At 46.2% G+C, this 17,500-nt stretch overlaps 1 protein-coding gene across 2 annotated transcripts in view; it reads left to right on the forward strand.

Annotated features, from left to right (window-relative positions):
• Positions 1-808: 808 nt before the first annotated feature.
• LOC105906907 overlaps positions 809-17,500 on the forward strand; it is a 91,930-nt gene continuing 75,238 nt past the window's right edge. The window contains exons 1-2 of one of the 2 annotated variants that reach the window (XM_031559673.2): positions 809-1,236; positions 1,396-1,461. The gene's annotated coding sequence lies outside the window, so the exon portion shown is untranslated. The other variant, XM_031559674.2, reaches the window with a different exon arrangement.

Genomic DNA, 17,500 nt, shown 5'->3' on the forward strand with positions numbered 1-17,500 from the left:
GATCAGGAGACGTCGTTCTTTAAGTAAGGAGGCGGACATCTGCTACTTGTGTGTGTTTCTCTCTCAGTGTTCTTCTGCCTCTTGTTGTGTGCGGGTGTCTGTGAGTCACCCTGGGTCTGTCTGTTTGTCGGCGGGCGGGCGGGTGGGTACGCTGAGCACCGACTCACCCCCACTCTCAGCCCTACACTCGCTGACTGAGCCCCTGTGGGCAGCACATGTGTTCCTAAATCACTCACATCCCTTACTCACTGCCTGTGAGCCATCAGCACAGATATGGTGATGCCATGGGCAGGCTACATGGTGCCAGGGGGGCAGCATTCTGTGGAGGGGGGCCTCAAAGATTCAAGAGGCCCTGTGCTGGACATGGGCCCTGGACTATGTCAAGTAGAATAGATATTTAAGGTTTAGACTATAGAGGTTAAAGTGTCTCTGAGGGACCTCTTTCTCTAGGTATATACCCCTGAATGGTGGTGGTGGCGTGTGTGTGTGTGTGTGTGTGTGTGTGTGTGTGTGTGTGTGTGTGTGTGTGTGTGTGTGTGTGTGTGTGTGTGTGTGTGTGTGTGTGTGTGTGTGAGAAAGTGTGAGTGTGAGTGTGAGTGTGAGTGGGCATAGCCATCCAGTTTGAGCTGAAAGGCATGTCAGTCACAACCTGAGTGAAGACTGCACTTATTCTGCTCAGTCCTGGAGGGTACAGGGGAAGATGAACTGAGGGGACTATCACAGATGTAATACCTCTAACCTCTAGGGGATATGCATACGCATGTGCATACGCACAAACACAAGCGCACGCGCGCACACACAGGCACACACACGCACACGTGCACACACACACTCAGACATACAAGAACCAATTTCAGACACATGAACGGGAAATATCACATGCATACCTATTTCTCTCTCTCTTTCTCTCTCTCTCCCTGGTGGATAAATCTGTCCTTTCATGCTGTCTCCCTGACCCTTTTCTGACTGTTTATATAATGGAAGAAGAGTGGTCTCCCTTTCATTTCTCATGGCCACTGGTGTTCTGCTTTTCATGTTCAAGAATCACTGCTGTTGTCTATTAGACTACTGTTTTCTTAAGCCCGAGAACCACTGCAAGACATGCAGCTGTGATTGAATACTTACTCTCTCAAGGATAATTGCAATAAGTAAGACCGAAATGTGCAAATATGAGGAAGGTGGTGTAAATAACCTGCTGAGGTTTAAAGGAGAAGGGAGAGGAAAACAGTGACGAATGTGAGTACGTGACGAGAGATTTTAAGACAGTCATTTTATTATTGGTGAGAGAGAGAGAGAGAGAGAGAGAGAGAGAAAGACAGCGGGAGAGAGAAAGGGAGAGAGATAACAGCGTTAGTCCTATGCCTAGGCTGTTTGACTCAGTTCTTGTCATTGCAGACAGACAGACACGGCGAGGAGAAGGAGCTCCAAACATCGATCTTTCCCAGACTGACATCAAAAAAGGTAAAATTTGTACTTACTAGCCTGCAGCCTACAGTTTATGATATCACACAGCCGGCCGATTGAGTTGGATAGAATTTAAAACGGGGTATCAAAGCGTTACACACACCACCATTCCTTGCTTAGTGTTTCTCCTTTTTATTCCACATGTATGAGTGTCCAAGCGTGATAACCAACACTTGTCAACACAAAACAGAAAACGGTGAAATGTGCTGTCAAAATATTTAACCGTGTCAAAAACACATCTGTTTGCAATGGTTTATCTTACAGTCTGCGTGAGCATGTGAATTTGAGGAGGCGCGAGTCGGCGCGTCTGAAATTCTCATATATGCAACGAATGTAAGTCTTCTTAATAGCCTGCCAAACGATGTCGTTTATCCCACGTAAGAGGCGTAAATTCATTTCAAAGCTAATTGAAGTGTCGGGAGTTATGAATGGCAGTTACTGAAACTGTGCTTGAGATAGGAGAAACGTCGGACTTATGGCATAGGCGACCACTTTGAGGGGCAGATGACACATTGAGGTACAGGTAAAGGGAGACGGGCCAGGGCTCTTTCCACATGACTGAGCTAGGTACAGGCAGATGGAGCGCGCACTTCTGTCTCTCACCCTTACAGAGATTCGTAGGGTAACGGCAGCAGCTACGAATCGACACCTCGGGGTGCGCGATACAAATATTTCACCTGCCGCATGCGCGCGATATGTGTGTTTGTGGATCATCAGTTCCATAATGAAGGTGATGGGTTTTTGTGTCGCTTCAGACGCCAGGCGTAATTGCATCTGTTCATTATCACGGAGAAGTCAAGTCGCGTAAACATGTGCAAAACTGGAAGGTGTCTTGACACGACAGTCACACTTGCTGCTTTTATGTGTCTGGTGTTTCCCCCTTCGTCGGTAAGTCAATGAAGCGATTGTTCAATTATGAGGGAATTCTGATGTGTGTGTGTGTGTGTGAGAGTGCATGAGTGGTGTGCTTGTGTTGTGTTTATGTGGACGTGTGTATGCATGCATTTGCTGTGGGAGGAGGGTGGGATGCGTGTGTGTGTATTTGTGAGTGCCTACATGTTGTTGTGCAAGCCTGTGTGTGCATCTATGTCAGTGTGTACATCAGCTTACCTGTGGTATACGTGTGCCTGTTTGATATATATGGACTGTGAATGTCTGACGCTACACACAGACAGCCTTTAATGTAATCCTCAGAAGCCTAGAATCTAATTCTCAGTGGAAATAACGTGCATGGGTTCCCTGCATATAAATGTGCATCAGAACTGTACACATTCCCTCTGATGGTGTGAACCATGACATATATTATTCAACATTTCTGTTTGCCCACAAGACATAAAAAATATAGAATGTACGTTATATTGGTGTCTGATGTGCCGTCTCAGTGCTGAACATAAGGTGTAGATGTATGTGTATGTGTTTATGAGTGTGTGTGTGTGTGTGTGTGTGTTTGAAGATTTGTCTTTTATGAACCTGTTGCCTTGTCATATCCACATTAGCATCTGAGGCAGTAACGGATCTGGCTCTGATGTTTATGGGGTCTGCCAGATTGGTGCCAGATCCAGTGTGTTGATTTGTTGGCTATGTAAAAGCATTGCATGGCCATCAACATCTCTTTCTCCATTTCTCTGGGCATTAATGTGTGGGGGAGTACGCAAGAGAATTATTCCACAGTCTCCAGCCAGTAACACTGCGTGCTGTTACTGCCGCCTATGTGAACATGTTTGACAAACTACAGATACAGAGAGCCATTACAGAACATGTGCTCCTTTCACTGTGTCCCAGGACAACAGTACTGCAAGCCTGCGCCGGTGATTGAACTGGTTTGATGTACCATTGGTGTGTACACGCGTGCGTGTGGACATGCTCTCATGAGCTCCTGGGATCACATTCAGGTCGGCCAAGCATGGTTGTAGGGGAAGCTTTGGAGTTAAAATAGGGCATGGGAGATGCGATCATAGATGGGGATGCTTAGTTCCCTCGCCTTTCATTTAACTGGAGCATAACAATATGTGTTAGCAATAAGCTTGTTATTGTTTGTGCCAAGGCATGCTTGGATGTACACCCTGGCAGAGTGGGAAGGGAGAGAAGTGCTGTAAAAGAGAACATGACACACACACACACACACACACACATACATACACACACACACACACACACACACACACACACATAAACACTCACACATACAGAGAGAGGGGATGGTGATTGGGATGGTGATGGCTGTGGTGGTGGTAGTGGAGATGTTGATACAGACATGAGACATTGACTCAGTGACTTATGTCTGCAGTTAAAACGGCACTGTGGAAGAAGAGGCACAGATAGAATGGCAGTGATGCGCTGACAGCTCGTGCTCACTGACTGTCAGGGATGGGCATTATGTGTGCTACAGTGGAAAAAGGAGGGCCGCCGGAGAGAGATGGAGAGAGGGAGATGGGGAGAGAACGTGTGAAAGATTGAGACAAGGCAAGTGGAGAATGAGATGGAGAGAGAGAGAGAGAGAGGGAGAGAAAGCACGATGAGTGGAATGGATGGAATGTGAGATGGAGCGACGGAGGAGAGACTGTGCTATGCAAGACACTGGATTGAAATAAAAATAAAAAATCAGTGACCCTTGTTCAGCAGAAGTGGCCCTTACGTAACATCTTTGATCTATGGTGCAGCAAAAGGCTTTGACTGTCCACGTAAATGAAGTGGTGATCATTTTAAAGAGCTGCCTTCTATAGCCAGCTCTCCCCTGTGAAGTTCCTGGGCCTTTTCTCTTCCCCCAGAAAGATGCGTGTTCCCCATGGACACTCATTTAAGAAAAGTAATCATTAAAGGATGCTGCACACTTGCCTTGGGCCCTGGTGGTTGTAAAAAAAAGAAAAAATCAGATTGACGTCTTACCTCCCCTGAGGATGCCCTCTTTACAAGAGAGATAGAGAGATAGAGAGAGAGAGAGAGATAGAGAAATAGTGCTTTCAACTGTCTAACTACCCTTTGGATATCCAACAGCCGTACTATAGTTGGATTATCCATTTTTGGTTCGTTACTGCCGATGACATGTGTCCCCTACATCCCCTGAAGTCCCCCCACGTCGGGTGGGAGATGAATAAGTCACAGTCTTTTCCCTACGAGAGACCCAGTTTGGAGGACGAAGTCTGACAGACGTGCTCTTGTGGGCATAAATTAAAAGTAATTCAAATTGGGTTATAGGCATACTCCACCTCTGAGCTCCCCAATTAGGTATGTTGGCAATATGAGCTCCCCCACAGGGTTGTCTCATTTAGATAAGGGAGTGTTTAAAGTGTATGCTACACACAGCAGCGGCAGCAGCAGCGGTACTCCAGGGTTTATTGTTTAGGGAGAACAGAGAGTGGAGAAAGCCTATTGGATGAGGGAGTGTGTCTATATTTTAATGGTCGTGAGGCAGGTTTCCTCTGTTTTCAGCTTGTGAGGTTTGTGGTGGGAAGAGGAAAAAAAAAAAAACATGGCAGATTCAGAAAGCTGACTGATGTGGGGGGTGGGGGTGGGATTGTGGGGTTGAGAGTGATCAGGCAGGTGATTGCAAAGCCCACTACTCTCTTTCTGTCCCTTCGTCAGTCAATCTATCTGCCTCTCCCTGTGTTGGTCACCCTCGGATAGAGTCGGATGGTCTCTCTCTAGCAATCTGGATTAAATGAATCTGGTGATAGCAACATAATCTGTTTGGTTGGAGATGTCAGGAATGAGAAGTGATGCCCAGCTCCCATGTCTGTGTTAGCTTGCGTTTGACTCTGAGCACGTGTGTGTATGTGTGTGGTCAGAAGAGAGCGATTTATGTCGATAAGCTCAACCCCTGACACAGGAGTCCGAAAGGAATTGTGGGAAATCCTATTAGAAATATGCCTATTCCACAAAGATAATTGGCTTATTCCTGTGTTAAATTGGCCTGTCCTACAGGACGCAGAGTGGGCTTAACACCTCCTGCTGCAGACAGTCTCTGGGCCTCCTCTTCCCCGGGACTTAGCCGGTATTACACAGTGAATTACTGTATGACAATGATGGACTGATACCCGCCGAGCAGCTCTCGTCGAGACACTGTCGTGTCAAAGCTACAGAGCATACTAGAGCCACTACGGACAGAGATCTCAGTGTGTCAGGCGTGAAGCCCTCGGCTTGGGCCGCCATGGATGGGGGGCAGAGGAGGCTCATCCATTGAGAAAAGGGAAGACCATCCTCCTTAAGCTCTCAAAGAGAAAGTTTACGTACATTTGATGGATTCACTTTATAATACTGATAACAAATTACTATTTTAATATGTTGATGCCACTGAAATGATCAAAATACCAAAAGTATTTTGAAAATTACTGTACAGAGGTATCTTCGCCAAGCCTCCCATTAATGCCCATTAATGTCCATTTTAACATGGGAGGAATGGCAGTAAGGGCGGGTCTAGCCAGAGGACCGGGTCTAGTGCTTAACGTCAGTCAACCAATCAGTGGAGCTGAATGCGCTGATCAATCCCCAATCAGAAATTTGAGGGAGGGGTAATCAATTGTCGAACAGGAATCATACCTTGTCAAAACGAGTTGACATACAGCATGGACGTTTTCGTGCAAGTAGCATCAAGAATTAACAATGGGTTCATGAGTAGGCCTCCTTGGTTTCTAAGTACAGTGGTACATGTAGGCTAAATGCATCATGTTTAGTGTTATATTTTTTCCAGTAGACCCTGGTCACTGAGGTCTGCAGCATAATGCAAAAGTCTGAATTGGCCTGAAGTGCCAGATTGGTCCTGTTTATCCTGTTTGATCTTGAGATGGCATTTAGAAGCAAAACGAGAGGGGCAATTAAGTTTAACAGTATACTCACAGCATACCAGTCTGGGTTTAAATTCTAACAATTGGGCATTAAATGTGTATGGTAAGAGTGTACGTAAAAAATAACACTCACCCTCCACTGTAATTCTGCCTTTACCAGTCACCCACCTCTGCCACACTTTCCTCCCCTACTTTTACACCCGCCAGCCGTCACTGATGGGGGGTTAGGCTGGGATTTTGGGATGGGGAAAGGACCTGGCCTAGGGGTGGATCAGCTTTCACGATACAGTTGCTTTTGGGATCATTTTCCATCATAATGGAAAAGTCCTTCACATCATTTGGAGATTTATTCCCAGTCCTGTAGCATTCCCAGGAATAAAGGGCCCATGATAAGAGACTCCTAATGCAGGGATTGAGAACTCAAAACTCACCAAGCAGGGAAACCCAAGACTTCAACTTCATTGCACTACAGAAAAAAACTTAGACACATCAGAGCACAAACCAGGATTTTTAAACACAGGCTTGAGCAACACTTTCGGAATCGCAAAGGAATGGGAATATTGTCGCTCTGCATACCTAACTCATTATCCCAACATCAAAAGCACCAAGTAGACTTCTGTTCTCGACTTTGAAGATTTCTCTTTTTTTTCTGCTTTGCATCAATGTGGTGCCCGGAGGAGACGTGCAAGATGTTTTTATTTGAGTTTTTCTCACACGCTTTTTAACCTCCTAAATGTGGGATGACCTTGGGAACAACAGTTTATTGGTTAAGGCCAAGGGCATGTGCTGTATGTAGTAGTCATTTAAAGTTGACGGTACTGGGACTCATGTTCCATGCTTACTGTGAACATAGATAGATAGATAGAAGATATCTGAAGATAGATGAATCGTCAGGGGAAGTCGTTTACCTGAGTGGGGAAAATTAGACAGCGGGAAGCATTAATTGTTGGAAAGTCACCAAAAACTGTCTCGTTAGGGCGTTTCAAGTAAAAAAAATGCGCATGGGTGTCCAGAAAGAAGAGCCAGGCAAAAAAAAAGTAAGTATCCCCATAGCTTTTGGAAAATAAAAAAGCATTAAATAAAAAACAAACAATAAAACAAAATGTGTTAGAGCACAAATATTCTCTCTATATATATGTGGACAGAAACTGGTCTATGTGTGTATGTGTGTGTGCCAGTGGCTGTGAGGATATACCATATATTTGTTTTCAGTTTGGGAGTATGCATATTCTATTGTATGCGTAAATGAGGACATGTCCCTAAGTGCTAGTATGCTTATGAGAGTGGGGATGGTCTTTGTATATATCTGTTCATTATTCTGTGTGTCTGGTGAGTGTTATGTCTGGGAATGTGTGAGAAGTGTTTGCACATGCACAAATGCACACACACACACACACACACACACACACACACACACACACACACACACACACACACACACACACACACACACACACACACACACACACACACACACACACACACACACACACACACAGGCCTTCTGCCTGTGAGTATTTCTCACTGGTTCAAATAGTTGATAGAGCTATAAAGATAGTATATAGATTAATAAGGCGGGTGGAATGTCTCTCTATGTGCGTCAGTGCATGTGTGACTGTGTGTGTGTGTGTGTGTTTATGTCTTTGTACTTGCTTGCATTTATTTGTGTATGTGTGTGTGTGTGTGTGTTTGTGTGTGTCAGTGTGTGTCAGTGTGTGCATGCATGCCAGGTTCATCAGTGGCGTAATTAATGTATTGTGGTTCAGTTGTCATGCAGTTGTGATATTTCAGCACGCGTCTGCTTGAGGAACCCTTTTGATGAATGGGCAATTAGAGCGAGCCTCCTTATGCCTGGTGGCTGAGTGATCTCTTTTTAATGGTACTCCTGGTTCTTTGATAAAACACAAAATGAATCATCAATACCTAGTCCACTGAATGCTGAGCTAGTCATTGTAATTGTAATAGCATATATCTGTGTGTGTGTGTGTGTGTGTGTGTGTGTGTGTGTGTGTGTGCACTGGATACGCTGTTGTGTGTTTATGTGGTCTTCAGGGGAAAATAAGTTCTGTTTTGCTACTTGTGTATGTGGCTTTGTACTGAGCACGTTATACAATATACAGTGCTTTGTGTGAACAACTGCCATTGCAAATCCAGTTTCTTAGATGGAAAAAATGTTAAAACCGTATTTGTTTTCTTCCCCCCCCCCCCCCCCCCCCCCCCCCCCCCCCCCCCCATCTCTTAGTTTGTTAATCCTGTTTCATGTTTTGTTTCATGTCTGTTTTGCTACGTCTGAGTTATGTTAAAGATATCCACCCTCTACCACTTTAATCAGGCAGGAAGTAACATTATGAAAAAGCAAGCAGAATTCTTCAAAACAAGTTTTTTTTTATGCTTTAATCTGGGAAATCCCAGTTTATACATAATTGATGATTCTACTCAGAAATGCAATATTGTACTATGATGGCATTCTAGACCTCTTATTTCATTGTGTTCATTAAATACATCCTTTACAGGGATTCATTTGGCTGGATTGGATGTTGAGAGTGAATGTAGTTTGAAATTATATAGAGCTGGGTCTGGATCAGCCATGTTTATAATGTTGTTCGCTGATTGGCCAGTCACATATCAGGCAATTTTTCAGTTGAGAGTTTGCAACATATATTCCCTGTGAAAACCTATCCTATCTGAAAGATAGTCTGACAGTTTGAATAAATACAGTAAAAAAAAAACACACACATACAAACAATATATATACACATTTACAATACATAGTAAAACTGAATAATAATATAATAAGTTAGTACAACACACTTACTGTATTAGTACATGGTTAGAGTTAAGTTTGGGTTTAGGGTTATTAACATGTAATAACCTACCTGAAAAGTACATATTAATAAGTATTATCTATGTAATAGCACTGTAATAAGGAAAGGTAATATCAGGTGGGACCTAGGGTTGCCACACATGTTTTGTGTGATTTAGTCAGTAACAAATAGCATGAGTGTTTGAACTGAGGTGCTCTGAACAAACACCAGAACTATCAAACCAGCTGGCCACGCCACCGAAACCCACCAGGCAACATGGACCTTCCGATGCGCACACTAGATACAGCTCTGTGATCGACTCCAATGTACCCTACCCACAACGCACAGTCTTGCACCCTGGTGTCTAAATACAGATTAGATTCTGTCGCATTTAGATGCTAAATCTCTTTGATTGAGTGCATTTGTTGCTGTATCTTAGTCTCGGATCAGGCCATCTCAAATAGTGTTATATGACCTGAAATTATGCTTTTGATACTTAATATATCCCACTGCTTCAATGGAAAGGTTGGCTGACCTTATTCTTCTCTGAAGGTCTTTGCAGTGATTGATTGTAACCTCACCTGGCTCTGACCTAATCATAGGGAGTGACTGTTGACTGTGACTGACTGTTGTTTTGTTTTTCCCTCAGTCTCTTTGTACTTGAGTTATTTACAATCGATGTGACAAGAGCAGAGTATGAAGGTATTGGATTGGGCTCTTATATATTGTGTGAACCTGTATAAAAAGGTGTGCAGCGTGTTTATATGTCTGTGTGTGTGTGCTTGGATGTGTGTGTGTGTGTGTGTGTGTGTATGTGTGTGTGCTTGGATAGGTGTGTATGTGTGTGTATTTGGATGTGTGTGTGTGAGTATTTTTTTTGTGTGTGTGTGTGTGTGTGTGTGTGTGTGTGTGTTTATAGATGTGTGTATGTATTTGTGTGTGTGTCTACAGCAGCTTGGGTTCGCCAGCATTTTTGTCCCATTTCAGTAGCTGCTGACTCAGTGAGTTCGCCAGAGCACAAAGTATCGCTCTCCCTGGAATACTGCTCTCTTAATGCCTGCTATATATATGCAATGTGAATACCACATTAGTATACCAACTGCCATACACTTATGATGCAGCACTGTGGCTAGTTCAGCACAAAATGCCTTTCAAGCTAAATCTCCCATAACATAGTCACCTCAGAGAAGCCTTCAGATGATTCAAGTGAGTCTAACATGACTTCATCCCTCAAACTTATCATAATTCCACCCTCATTCCCCCCTCGGCCCTGTCTGGTATTGGGATGCGCAATCGATTCAGTGCTGGGTGTTATCTTTTAAAAGCCAAGTAAACTATCGGCCTTCTCAGACTTTTTAAGCTTTTGCTCAGAGTGTCCTCAAGATTCTGTGGTGGAATGTTAGATCTTAAAACTGTTTTTGGGCTGTCAGACTTTTGATATCTAAGTCAAGGTCTCTATATCATGTGTGTTGGACCTCTGTTGACAGTGAGTTTGTTTTTTCTGGAAATGAATTTCCGTCAGATCAAACGTCTTTCCAAGATATTTGCCCGGAAGTTTGACTTGCAGCTCTGGCAGCACTGAGTTCAGCGCCTCATAGTCAGACTTAACAACAGCAGTCACTTCTTTTTACTCCTTCAGGATGTTGATGTCCTCTACGGGCAGAGAGAGAAAAGGGGCCTGCACTGGAGGACATGAAATCATCAGGGTCATTACACACACTTATACGCGCGCGCACACACACACACACACACACACACACACACACACACACACACACAGAGAGAGAAATACACACATTCTCCATCTCACTCTCTCTCACTCTATTTCTCTCGGTGTCTCTCTCTCAGTCTCTTTCGCTCTCTCTCCCTCTTTCTCTCTCTCTCTCTCTCTCATACAAACACCATCTCCCTCTCCTTCTCCATTCACCTCACACACACTAAGGCAAAAACGGTGCTAGTCTGTAGATAAACAGGGACGCCGTCTCTGGCAGATGTATGAACAGATATGCGATCCTGACAGATGTGGGTGAAACATAAGCTGTTCCCTTTCGTGTTCTGTCATTGTGCGGGTTTCTTCTCCGCCCTCCGTCCCCCTGCCCCCCCCCCCCCAGCTGCCTGTGACTCCCCTGCTGTACCCTTAAAAGCCCTAGTGACACCAGGCCATGTCTGTCATCACCAGGAGTCGAGCGTGAAGCGCAGTGCAGCGCGAGGGTGAGACACTGGGAGGGAGGAGGGAGGGAGGGAAGGCGAGGAGCGAAAATAAAGAAAAAAAGAGAGGAGAGGAGAGGTGGAAGGGTGAGCAAGGATAGATTTTTGTGACAGCCTGTTTGAGTTTGGGTTTAGGGTCAGACATGTGTGACATTGAGAGTGGCAGTGAGAGAGAGAGAGATGCAGGAAGGGAATGAGAAGGTGTGAGTGATGGCTGTGTGTGTGTGTGTGTGTGTCAGAAGCATTCATGACTGAGTTTATGACAGCGTGTGTGTGTGTGTGTGTGTGTGTGTGTGTGTGTGTGTGTGTGTGTGTGTGTGTGTGTGATTGTGATTGCTGCAGGCTCGTCTGGAAACAGCCCCAACAGTCTGGTCGCCATCTATTATTGAGAGTGGGGAAACTGACCATGCTGCGTAGCCTGTCTCCCAGTGTGCTGCCTGCTGGCCTCTCCTCTCTCTCCTCTCTCTCCCCCTTCCTCCTTCTCAGTTCTTATTCCTCCCACAAGTTCTGCACTTGTGTCTGTCTGACCCTCATGCCCCCCACCCCCCTCCCCCCTCCTCCCCGCACCCTCTTTGAGAAATGTTCAGCTACCATCCAACTTCGTGTTCCTCTTCCATTTATTCTGACAGCAGGGGCACACTGTGTCAAGTGAAGAGAGTCCACCCCCTCTGGTTCCCTTTTAACTTTCTTTTCAGCCTTCCCTCGCTCTTGCGTCAGTAATTATCCCACATTATCTCTCGCTGTCGCTTTCTACCTGCCTAACTTTCACTCTTCCTTGCCAGTCAACGCTTGCATGCTGTGACTCACCTTTGATCTTGCGGGCGTGCGGTGCCTTTCATTTGATCGTTGCTCGTCAATGGTTTATTTTCGTTGCGTCGAGCCTTACATGACGACTCATTTTAGGCCTGTGCTGCCAACACGCCTCGAGCCTGAAGAAAAGGGAAATAAAAGCTAATTTCGGAGCGATTCATCGTGTGAAGATTGCCCGGCATTTATTGATAATTGCTTTTTTCCGTTTAAAGGGGATGCCGTTAAAACGTCAATCGCGCAAACTCGGAGCGATGCAGCTGTCTCCGCAATTAACTTCTCGCTCCCCTTAATGAAAGGATTAATCCGCCAGCAAATCTCCTGGGTCTTTTACGCAGATCTATTCACTCACTTGTCAGTGGAAGAAAGGCGACCCGTGTCGTGACAAAATCTATACCCCTCCCCGAGCCAAAAAAGCCGTATTCAGCTGCACCGTTTGGTGTCGCTTCAACTCTGGCCCTTCAGCATGGCGCTGATATTTTTAAGCACCGTGTTTTCAGCACCAGGCGTCCTGGGGGTCTGATCTTCTCACTTCTGCCTCCTCAGCATGATCCTTTGCTTCAGAGACTGCCAGTCAATCAGTCTCCAATGTGGAGCCTTTCTCTTTTTTTTTTTTTTGTCAACTACTGAACGTTTGTGTGTTTGTGTGTGTGTGTGTGTTTGTGTGTGTGTGCGAGAGATGATCGCCTTGAGGATGCACACACCACCACGCATCAAAATAATGGCCCTTTGACCTCCCACTGTTTTCCTGCATGTGTAGATTTGCGTGCCAGCTCGTGCTTTGTGTGCTTTGAGAATTAACTGTTCACTGTTTGGTCCTCTTGACAGTAGAGAGTTGCAATCATCAGTCACAGTATCGACCAAACCCAGATTCGGCCAAACCAAATGTAGTCGCGGTGATAGTGAAAGGCAGGATAGACAGTTAATTAAGACACTCGGCACCTGTCGATCAGTCAGGATTAACGGCCTGTCAATCATTTGCCCAGCCTCATAGAATAGTCCCAGTCATGCGTGTGTTTCATCATGGAGTCATCTGAAACCGTGGGCCTTGGCCCTTTGTTGGGTGCCAGTGTGATTTATCCTGGCTGAGCCTGGGCTGATCTGATAGGCAGGCTTTCAGCAGAGGGAGGTTTAACTAGGCTGAAAAATTGTCGGCTTGTTTTTTGTTGGTGACTCCTTGTCAAGTCTACCACTAACAAGTCTCCCGCTGACAGAAGACGAACACGCTCTTGCTCGTAATCCTGGTCGTGAGGTAGATGTCTCAGCTGATTGGCTGTAAGGAATTAGCCTTTAGCGGAATGATTCGCGTTCGCTGTCTGATTTGTTGATATTGTGATGTTTTGGCTGAAGCCCACAAGTTTGGATCAATATACAACAGCTCAAGAAATATACACATCAGTTTTTCTCTTTTAGTTCAGTTTTAGAAAAAGCTGCTAGAAAAAGCAGGAGAAAGAATGACCCTTTTTTCTCTCCCACTGTGGACTCCTCATTACTGCAGTTACTTCTCCGTTGTCATATCTCTATTTGTCATCTCTGCTGCCGTCTCCCTCTGCATCGCCACCTCACCTTCACTCATGCAGACAGGATGCACGTCCCCACAGTCCTCCTCCAGCAAACACACTCCTCGTCCATTTAGTCTTTTTATTTGTCACCTCCTGAAATTGCTTCTCCCTTCCACCCTGTGGCTTGCTGATATTAAGACGAAGCTGATTAACGCAACAGTGACAGGAAATGACCCGTGCTCTGCAGCAGGGGCGTGAGCACATTTACCCAAACACTCATACGCACCACTGTGCACATGGGATAGATGGTGCACAGACACAGACACAGACACAGACACACACACACACACACACACACACACACACACACACACACACACACACACACACACACACACACACACAAACACACACGCATGGAAATACACACACATGCAAATACACACATACACACACACACACACACACACACACACACACACACACACACACACACACACACACACACACACACACACACACACTCACACTCACACTCACACACTCACAGCCAGACAGTCTTACAAACACACACACACACACACACACACCTTCTCAGATGCACAGACATGCACAGCCCTGCTCTCATGGTTGAGTACACATCTCTCTCTCCTCTCCTTCTCCACGTTCCGCTCCCCCAGTGGAGGGGAAAGGGAACTGCCCATGCCGCAACGCACTGCACCGTGCACACAAACTAATGACTGCCTGATTAATTCATAAGCTTGACGCGCTCATCCCTGGTGAAGTCCCCTCGTGAGTGTTTACTTTTTTATGTGGGCAAACGCACCCGTTTTGAACCCTCACGCCAGGAGAAGTTTTTTCCCGTGCAGAAGCAAAAAAAAAAAGAAAAGAAAAGAGAACTATCTCATCTTCTTTTCTGAAGTACAGGGATTTGTCACAGGACCCTAACTGTCCTCTGTGTCTCAGGCAAAGCTCCTTCCCTCTCTCTTCCCCCGATACGCCTCTTTTTCTAGACTTTTCTCTTTCTTTTGACGGCTGTAGATCTCAGTGGGCTACCAATATCGCGGCTCATTATGATTCTGCGTGTTATTTATTTTCCAGCTGAGAGAGTTTGCAGAGGAGAGTCGGTCACCAAAACATCCCTCTGTTCTAATGGATTAATTTAATGAGGATCGCTTCGGAACCCCGGGGTGAGATAGCTTACCAGGCTGATAGGTTATTTGCAGACCACTTTGATGTGATTGGTTTGGTTTGCTGTGGTCCCTGCATGTGGTTGTGCATACGCCTTTCTAAGTGGTGTGTGTGTGTTTTTCTGTTCTTATGTATGTATATGGAGGAGGATCTTAAGGGTCAGGAGGAAGTGAGGTGAGAGAGCAAGTACCTGTTAGTAAAGCTGGCCCATTCAGACGAGGAAAGAAGAAACAGAGAGAAAGATGTGAGGAAAAGAGAGATAGAAATGGAGCAAGGGGATGAGAGAGAGAGAGAGAGAGAGAACAACACATTGCAGTGAAATTAGATAAAGACCCCCCACCCTATTTATGAGCGTAAATGAGGCCTTGAGCCGGCAGGGGGATGGATGGCGACACCCAGATGGGTGGATTGATAGAGGGACAGATGGATAATTAGATAGATAGACGTGTGTTGTGATAGACGCAAGCGGGCGAGATGGACGCCGCAGATAAGGATGAAAGTGATTCTGGCTGGGGCCGCTTGAAGTGCTTGTGTGTGTCTGTGTGTAAGTGTGTGTGTGTGTATGTGTGTGTGTGTGTTTTAGGTGTGTTTGTGTGTATGCGTGTGTATTTTTAATGTGTGTGTGTGTGTGTTTTGTGTGGTGGGGTAGCTGTCAGTGGTGGATCCACCCAACGCCTTGCATCTTTTAGAGTCCCGGGCTGCTGCCTCTGCAGCTCACCGTTCGCTCTCCGCTCGCAGGCTATTTTTAATAGAATTAGGAGCCTGGTCTCGTTATCAGGCGAGCGGGCAGCCGCGGAGTGAGGCGAGATTGAAACAGCGATTTCCAATTTGAGATTGTGTCACACACATCTCCCCATACTAAGATAACATCGCCAAATCACCACCATCATCTCTCCTAGCCCTCCCTCCCCCTCTCTTTTTCTCTCTCTCTCTTTAATCTCTCTTTCTCCTTCCTTCTCCTTCACTCCTCTCCATCCTCACTGTCTGAGTCGCTCTGTCCCTTTCAGATGTTTTTTTATTTATTCCATTATATATTTGAATTTTTTTAAATGTCACTTTATTCCTGCCTTGTTAATGCCGCTGGTTGCCTTGACCTGCTGCCTGTTCTCCCGGCTCATTTCCGCTCCTTTAATTCCCACCTATTTTCTCCATAGGTCTCCATATTCTCCCTCTGTCTTAATATCAACCTTTCACCAGCTCTCAATGTCCCTATTTCCTTCCTTCCCACTCCTTGTTTTCTTTTGGCTCTTTTATTTTTCTCTCCCTCTCTCTCTCTCTCCCCCTTTCTCTCTCTCTCTCTCTCTCTCTCTCTTTCTCTCTCTGTCTCAAACTTTCACTTTTTTTGTTGTCTTTCTCCCGGTTGCTTATTTCCGCCCCCTCCCCTTGCACTTATTTCAGTTGATGCCATCCTTAAGCCCTTTTCTGCTGTCACTCTCTTCATTTCTCTCCCAGTCCTCCACCTGGCTGTGTGGACTGGTGTGTATATGAGTATATAAGTGTGTGTATATGTGAGTGTGTGTGTATACTGTATGTGAGTGTGTGTGTCTGAGCTGTATGTGTGTATATCTGTGTGTGTGTATGTGTGTGTATGTATCTCTGTCTGCCTGTGTGTGTGTGTGTGTGTGTGTGAGGACTTTGCTGGTCCCTCTCATCCGGCTGCCTCTGTGGCTTTTTTATATTTTGTATTTTTTTTCCCCTTACGGTAGCATAATAGCATGGCTTTGCTGTAATGTGCTGTGAAAGAGCTCCTCGCTCCTCAGCCTTGCCATGACAGAACCTGTTAATGGGCACCATTAGCCGTAGAAATCGCTAGCCCCGCCGATCAGGAGCATTCTCCCGGAATCGGATTTAGTCTCCAGCTCCCCCTCACCCGCCCCCCATACTCAACTCTTCTGCCTGCTTCCACCCCCCTTGCCTCAGCTCTGATTGCCATTGTCACACACTGATGCCCGCCGATTCCTGCTGGATAGTGGGGGCGAGGTCTCACACCCAAAGCCAGAGAGACCTGTGTGTGTGTGTGTGTGTGTGTGTGTGTGTGTGTGTGTGTGTGTGTGTGTGTGTATATAGGTGTGTGTGTGTGTGTGTGTGTCAGTGCCAGTGAGTGCTGCGGACAGCTGCCTTCTCTCTGAGGAGAAAGTGGACACCAGATCTTCTCGCCTCATGTTGCAACGCAGGAGAGCACGGGTCTCAGATTAACCAACCAAACAACAAAGAGAGTGGATGGGAGGGCTTCATAGAGAGGGCGCCTCTTCCTCTCTGCCTTTGTACACGGTACGCTACTGCTACCGCTGCTTTGGCTTATGCTGGTGCTGTAAGCGGTTCTGGTTGTTCTGTCCACACCAGTTGGATGGAGCCCGGGGCCTCCCCAATCTCTCTCAGTCCCCTGCCCCCCCCCCCCCCCAAGAGGATGCAGCAGTCATCTGCCCCCGGGCAGCCTGAGGCCTGGACTCTGTGCCAGCTGGGGGGTGGGGGGTTGGGGGTGGGGGGCCGTGGAGGATGGATAATCTTCCGGAGCAAAGCCCACCCAAGGGCGCTCTGGATAGGGTTGGAGTGTTGGTGGGGTGGGGAGGAGAGGGCAGGCCAAGCAGCCCTAGAGGTATGGGGAGGGAGAGTGGTGGTTGTGTGTGTGTTTGTGTGTGTGTGTGTGTGTGTGTGTGTGTGTGCGTGTGCGGGGGGGGGCGGTGGAGTTTGTTTGTGTGAGTGCCCAATCCCCTTGTCCTGTTTTTGCACACGTTCAGACGCC

Source organism: Clupea harengus, chromosome 22 (assembly GCF_900700415.2).
Source record: "Clupea harengus chromosome 22, Ch_v2.0.2, whole genome shotgun sequence".
NCBI lineage: Eukaryota > Metazoa > Chordata > Actinopteri > Clupeiformes > Clupeidae > Clupea > Clupea harengus.